At 34.8% G+C, this 8,241-nt stretch overlaps 1 non-coding gene across 1 annotated transcript; it reads left to right on the top strand.

The window, feature by feature from the left end:
* The first annotated feature begins 7,769 nt into the window (after positions 1-7,769).
* On the top strand, positions 7,770-7,841 carry Trnae-uuc. The gene has a single exon. It is a non-coding gene; the product is annotated as a tRNA-Glu (tRNA).
* Positions 7,842-8,241: the final 400 nt, after the last annotated feature.

Raw genomic sequence — 8,241 nt, 5'->3', positions numbered from 1 at the left:
CTATTTAATAATATATTAGATTAAGGATGTATCCCAAGTGAATGGTCCTCTGCAATTATTGTACCTGTACATAAAAAAGGTGTCTGTACGGACCCAAATAACTTTAGAGGCATAAGTTTGATAAGTTGTCTATGTAAACTTTTTACCTCTATACTTAATAAACGTCTCTTGGACTATGTACAAAACAAAATATTTTAACTGACGCTCAATTTTGATTTCGTCCTGGAGTTAGTACTGTGGACGCTATCTTTGCTTTGCAATCAATTATTTCAAAAACTTTGTCAGAAAAAAAGAGATTATATTGTTGTTTTGTTGATTTTCGTAAGGCATTTGATTACGTTGATAGGGTAAGTCTGTGGTATAAATTATCAAAGTTGGGCATCCGAGGTAAATTCCTAAAGACAGTTAAGTCCCTTTATTCTTTAGTAAAGTCGTGTGTATTAATTAATGGCAGATGCTCAAATTATTTCACAAACAATGTCGGAATGATGCAAGGCGAAATATTGTCCCCGTTACTTTTTTCTTTATTTGTTAATGATTTTGAAAATAGTTTTATTGAAAACGGTGCCACCAATTACGACTTTGGAGAACTGAGTTTATTCCTACTACTGTATGCAGATGATTTAGTATTAATCTCTGAAACAATCGATGGTCTTCAAAATCTTTTAGATAACTTATATGAATACTCCGATAAAAGGAAACTAGAAGTGAATACGGATAAAACCAAAATAGTTGTTTTCAGAAATGGTGGCCGTATAAAAGACAATGAATTCTGGAAATATAATGGCTGTAACATTGATATAGTAGACAATTTTTGTTATCTCGGGGCCCTGTTCAGATTTAATAATAAGTTTACCCATATGGTTAAACACGTGGCTGATCAGGGTCGTAAAGCACTTTTTGCTTTACGGTCCAAATGCAATCGCTTTCAATTAAATATTAAGACATTGTTAAATCTTTTTGATACATTTGTTGGAAGTGTTTTAAATTACTCTTGTGAAATATGGGGGAGGTATAATTGTACAGTAATAGAAAAGATTAATTTGGATTTTTGTAAAAATATACTTGGTGTTAAGAAATCTACCTGTAATGCTATGGTTTATGTTGAATTAGGTCGATTGCCACTGGCAAATGAGCACATATTTAGGATGATAAAATATTGGTTTAAGTTATTAAGTCATGAAAATTGTATCTTGAATGAAGTTTACAGTTTTTTGTTACTAGAAACTGAAAAAGTTTATCCAAAATCTAATTGGTTAGTATTTGTAAAACACAAACTTTTTGAGCTTGGATTGGGTTTTATATGGGTGAGGCATACTCCTTCCGACATCAGAATCAGATTATTACCTTTGATTAAACAGCGTCTAGAGGATCAGGCTAAGCAGACGATATTTAATTCTTTCAGTATTTCTTGTAAGTGTGACTTATACATGTATAAGTATCTAGTGGACAATGTCAATTCAAAATATTATTTAACCAAGTCATTACATAAACAACATAGAATTGCAATAACTAAGTTACGCTTGTCTGCACACAATCTTTCTATAGAAGTTGGTAGAAGTAGAAATAGTGACAGGAAAAATAGACTTTGTATAAACTGTACTCAAAACGAGGTTGAGGATGAATTTCACTTTTTACTTATATGTCCTAAATATTCAGAGATAAGGAAGAAATTTATCAAAAAATATTACTGGTATAAACCATCTGTATTTAAAGTTTTAAATTTACTGAATTCAAATAAAATAAAGGAACTACACAGATTAGGTAAATTCATTATACACGCAAATAAACAGAGAATGATGTAATATGTGTTTAATTATGTTGCAAATGTATTGATAAATGCATATATAGATTAATCGTAAATATTATAATGTACCTTATGTAATATGTATATCATAATGCTAATGTTCATCTTCATATGTTATCCTTTGTATTCTGTACAATACGCAATACTATGTTATATGTTTTGTACACCACTGATTGGCTGTCAAGCCAAAAGTAATAAAAATGAATTGAATTGAATTGAGTCATTTGACAATTGTTCGTGATCAGACTGAGCAAATATTCCCTTCGGTAATTATTCAGTCAAATAGCCTCTGGGGGTCAGTCAGGCCAAATCTCCGTTGTTATTTCCTGACCTGAAACAAAACACGCTTCAGTCTCTGAACAGATTAAACTTTTACCTGGAATAGTACGCGAGAAATGAGTTGGTGCAAAACAATAGCCATTTTACAATTTCGTGTGTATATATGATTAGCGTGAAAACAAGACAATGTAAGGTATTTTTAATTCATACATTCAACTTGAGATTCGTTCACTTGGAAACTGGACCTATATGTTTCCATATGCATATCATTGACTCCCCTGACTTTAAATATAACCACTTGGAAAGCGTTTTCTAGAGACACTTACAATTTCAGGTTCATTACAAGCCCCGGTTTAAAACGGGACGAAAATGACGAGGTTAAACTATCAAAACAAAATACTTCCGCGATGAACATAACCTCCGGATCTTTCACATAAGACTCGGTTGCGTACTGAAACTTTGAACTTTTATTGCATTTTTGCCAGTGAAATATAGAAATTTATCAAACTAATAACTGCGATGAGCAGTGAAAATATAAGATTTTGCAGTGAAAATATAGGTTTTCCGTTTTTTGACCAATCAGAGCGGACCTTTGTATTCACCTCGTTGAAACTTGCCAATTTTTCCAATCGAAGCGGAGATAGATAAATTGGTTATTTTGCTGTATTTCTGAAATTTTCAGACTAGTTTTTTAAAAAATACTCACTTGACGTTAGCTATTCATGCACAGATTCTCCTATAATAGCAGAAAACGCATCAATTGCGTTGATCAGGCCTTTCAAAATGGCGCCGTCAAGTTGACGTGGAGTAACGTCACAAAGAGATGACGTCATTCCCTCACTTTTTGACACTACATGTATTAATTTTCGATGTTTTTAATTTTGTTTTTAAGCTTATGAAATGCAATAAAAAGAAAATTGAATGGTTTCCCGTTAAAGATAACATATATTTCACTCGTATGACAGAATATTTCGATATTTTTCACTCGTGCTTCGCACTCGTGAAAATATCGATATTCTGTCATACTCGTAAAATATATGTTATATTAAACGGGAAACCATTCAATATCCTCTATATATTTTCAAGTAGGGATGAGGAGTGAAAATATTTTTTTTTCGTTTTTGACCAATCAGAGCGAACCTTCGTATTCACCTCATTGAAACTTGCCGATTTTTCCAATCGAAGCGAAGATAAATTGGTTATTTTGCGGTATTTCTGAATTTTTCCATTCAGAGATTCTCCGATAACAACAGAAAACGCTTAATTTGCGTTGACCAGTCCGTTCAAAATGGCGCCGTCAAGTTGACGTGGAGTAACGTCACAAAGAGATGACGTCATGAGTTATGTTACTTTCCCGCACTTTTTGACACTATTAATTTTAGTATATAAAATGCAATAAAAAGAAAATTGAATGGTTTCCCGTTTAATGTAACATAAAGTTCACTCTTATGACAGACTATTTCGATATTTTGTCATACTCGTGAAATATATGTTATATTAAACGGGAAACCATTCAATATCCTCTATATAAACTAACAAACAACGTAACACGACTTTATATTTCATCAACATCCAAAGCTAACACCAGTATGTAAATAAAAACAACTCTGACATATTGGACAAAGGGCTACATCAACAATACATTGGGAGGTGGGAGGAAACGAGCCTTAGTGCAAAGTGACGCAATAATATTGTCACGAAAATTGCCAGACCCCCATGGAAGATATTCCTGAGCCTAACAATTATTCATGTTGGACGTATCATGTAAGGATTAAGATGATTAAACAAAATTTCATAATACCTAGTGCACCTATGCACCATGAAAAAAACGTTCCACACGTGACGCGGCAGGTTGAGTAGCCGCGCCGATTCTGAATGAGTGACAACTGTACAGAATATAATAGATACATATACCTACTAATCTGCGATAGAACCATGATCAATCGTGTGTAACTACGCCCCGTTTCTAGTCAAAACAATATGGCATCAAGTTCGCCTCCGAAACAATTGATGATGGATGAATCCATGGGATATGAATGAAAGTGAAGAAATCGAGAAGGATCAATTAGTTGAATATATTAAACAAAAATAGTAAATATTGTTCCTTACCGTAATTTATTGATTGTAACATTCACTCCCTCTGAGTGTAGGCATCTAGCAAAGTAATATCCGAAATGCAATGGAACAAGTGCACACAATTTCACATAACGGTTGGGCCTACAGAAACACATCAACACTGATTTTGTCAAAACGTCCATATCGCTATGCATACTGCAGAGTAAATCCAAATATGTCGATACATCTTCTGTAACAGGACTTTCACAACAATCTAAACACACCGCTTCGTCAACATACAGGTCGATTCTCGCCAGTATTAGCGTGGCCAATTGACCGACTTTGAAAGCTTCTTTCTGATTGGTCAGTCCGCTACAGTATGACAGGTCACTAGCGGAGATCACAGAGTACTTAACAACGTACTTGTAGCGATGTACAACAATGTTTCTAAATATATTTAAACGTCAACGTGTTAGAATAGAGATAGTACGTTGTTTTTCGTGGCTTTACTGGCGATTAGAACATGATATTTGGTTTAAACTCTCGACCTATCGGTCTCGAGTCAAAACTTAATTTCATGTTGTAATCGCCAGTATAGCCGCTCAAAACTACTATCCTATAAATGAGCCGTTGTCTTGTCACCAGAGATACATGTAATGCAGAAAGAGGTGCCGTCCTGTCACTAGTTTGACTGTTATGAATGGCAAGCCAAAGTGGGGAAAGTCACTATTTATAGATATCCATCATTTCGAATATCTATAATTCATTTTTTAAATATCCGTAAATGATTTATGGATATCCATAATTCGGCTTATTTATGGATATTTAAAAATGAATTATGGATATCCATCAATCGAACCACGGCCAGCAGGGTAGACAACTCTTGATTGTCACCATCGTAACTCCTATGACTTTTTAGAAGTTATTTGTGTTTTTGTTGCGGTAATTTTAATCTAGATTTGAAATCGGTAATATGCACATTGTATGAGAGGTACATGCACATAGAAATGTACGGAAGCCAGTTAGGGTCACAGCGAAAAAATATATTATGTCATAATAGTGACTTAGTATCTCGTAATAACGACTAAGTTATCTCGTAATAACGACTTAGTTATGTCGTAATAACGACTTAGTTATGTCGTAATAACGACTTAGTATTGTCGTAATAACGACTTAGTATCTCGTAATAACGACTTATAGTATCTCGTAATAACGACTTAGTTATGTCGTAATAACGACTTAGCTATGTCGTTATAACGACTTAGTATCTCGTAATAACGACTTAGTTATCTCGTAATAACGACTTAGTATCTCGTAATAACGACTTAGTTATGTCGTAATAACGACTTAGTATGTCGTAATAACGACTTAGCATCTCGTAATAACGACTTAGTTATGTCGTAATAACGACTTAGTATCTCGTAATAACGACTTAGTTATGTCGTAATAACGACTTAGTATCTCGTAATAACGACTTAGATATGTCGTAATAACGACATAGTATCTCGTAACAACGACTTAGTATCTCATAATAACGACTTAGCTAAGTCGTTATTACGACATAATATATTTTTTCGCTGTGACCCTAACTGGCTTCCGTAGAAATGAATATTGAATTGAAGAAAAATCCTTCCTATCCTCTCTATTTGACAGTGTATGGATCATAGTGTTTGTAGAGTGTAGAATGTACCTGTCGTTGGTGTACGTACTTAGATCTACAATATAAATTATAAACATTTTTTTTACATTGCAGTAGATCTACTACATGACTTATGAACAAACTTTTTGTACTTAAGATGTGGCATATCACGTACATAGAAATATGATAAGAGAACAGATAATGGTAATTTATGTTTCATTATTTCAAAGACGTGGGACTTATATTATTTGTAATACACATGTTTGATCAGTATTCCCTTCGCCGATTCTAGCTTTCAATAACTTTTTTGGTGGACCTATTTCTTATAATTTGAATTAAAAATGAAGGTCTGACTATACATATGCAAGCTATGCAAATAGCTGATTTTATGCTGTAACGCATTAATGTTCTTTTGTAATTTTATTCTGTTTGGGTTATGTCCCTTTATGGGGCCTTTTTATCCCGTTGGGGGCCCCAGAGCAAACAGCACTTGCTGGTCGGTGATTCGCTGTTTACTTTTCTTCACTTGAATTTTTTTTTTCATCATCGCCATTTTGTTTTTACGCATATAGAACTAAATCTAAAATTAAGCTATTTCGAAGTATTACACGGTGTCCCGATTTGGCTATTTTGTTGGAGGATGACTTCTCATAGGATGGATGTGCTATAGTTATAAAAAAAATCCGGACTATTTGTCTCTTGATCGACGAGAACGGTTTGGTCGTCGCTGACAGCGAGAAACACGCAAGTGCAAGTGGTCATCGCCAACAACGAAACTACAAGGCCGGACCAGCCACAGGTGCCTGACTAAAATCTTCAAAAAAAAAAAAAAATGGGGCGTGAAACTTCAAAATCCCCTCGATTTTGTTTAGTCGGACAAGTTGACGTATCGGGGTCACCACACTTTGACTCTATTGGACATAGCTTTAAATACGAAGTCCACGGGTTAATCAAGAGGTACGCTTCATCAGATCACCGAATACAACTATTACATACACTTACTTTATGTATACGAGCACCCTATCGACGGCCCCGGGACTTTTTATGCATACTGATAGCAGATTTTCCCCTTGAGTAGCCATGTTGTGTCAGCCGCGGTAAATTTGAACAAGCATTCTGATTGGTTCAACACATTTTCTATAACCAATCAGAATGCTTGTTCAAATTTACCGCGGCTGACACAACATGGCTACTCAAACAAAATCGAGGGGATTTTGAAGTTTCACGCCCCATTTCGTAAACTAATATCGAGAAATCAACAACATGTTATGGCTTATTTTAAAGATTGACCATTTCTCTTCAATTTAAGTCCTACTTCGAAAAAATCCACCCAAAACAACCGAAGCTACGGTACTTAGAAATAAATACATCAGATTTCAAGCCTGGGGGAGTTCAGAACCTTTCTCATTTATATGTACTCTATATGCTATTATTTTATAAAACGAGTCAGGCACCTGTGGACCAGCTAAGGGAAAAATCATAAGTATATTTGCATAAATTAACTTTTTGTATTCACATTGGCATGATATGGCGGCATCCTCGCCACGCTGTGATGTAATTGGACATAGTTTTATAAGACGCCTTCATAATGATATACACAGGGACCCGACTCTATCCCCTACCTTCAATTTAGAGCAGTGTGGTATTGAGATGTTTGGCTATTCGGGAGGTACCATTCCTAAATTACGGGGATGTTATGATTTGATTTCTCGATTGGACAATCGGCAACCCCATATAGTTATCCTGCAGGTAGGCGGGAATGGTTTATGTTCGAGACATGGTTCATCATCCAGTATAGCTCGTGATATTGTGGATTTTGCCTGTTGGATTCGTAGGCGATTTGGGGTTTTGCTAGTGTTTGTATGTGATATTTTCAAGCGGCCTAAGCCACGGGGAATTTGTAAAATGTGTATCCGTTTACCGATAAATGTGTATCGATTGTTGCAGTAGTAAAATGTTAAATGTCGTATACAAGTGTCTTTAAACATATCCGATGTGGTTTAGTGGTTAGGATTTCTGGTTTTCACCCAGACGGCCCGGGTTCAGTTCCCGGCATCGGAACATTTCTTTAATTTTTTTTTTTTTACAATCGATAAAAATTCAACATTATGATTTTATTACTTATAAATAAATTTTAGAACAGATCCGCTGCGGTGTTTCCAAAATATCTTAACGACCTTCCTAGACAAACTTTTGAATAAGAAAGATGTCGGCACTGACAAAGTATTGGTGTATTGAAAAAAAAAAAAAAAAAAAGACCACTTGCAAACTAATATTTCTGTTTCGCTAAGAAGATCGTTGACATTTGCATAACATCAGATTGTTTGAAATTAAAGCAGAGGTTTAATGACAACTACATTTTTTAAAATACATTTGTTGCGCCGTAACTTTCGTAATTGCTGTATGTTTTTGTAGTGGTTTTCATGACTAAATGCTAACACATTAAGAAGGCATTCATGTC

Source organism: Pecten maximus, chromosome 3 (assembly GCF_902652985.1).
Source record: "Pecten maximus chromosome 3, xPecMax1.1, whole genome shotgun sequence".
In the NCBI taxonomy this organism is placed as follows: domain Eukaryota; kingdom Metazoa; phylum Mollusca; class Bivalvia; order Pectinida; family Pectinidae; genus Pecten; species Pecten maximus.
This window is presented reverse-complemented; position numbering and strand designations above follow the sequence as displayed.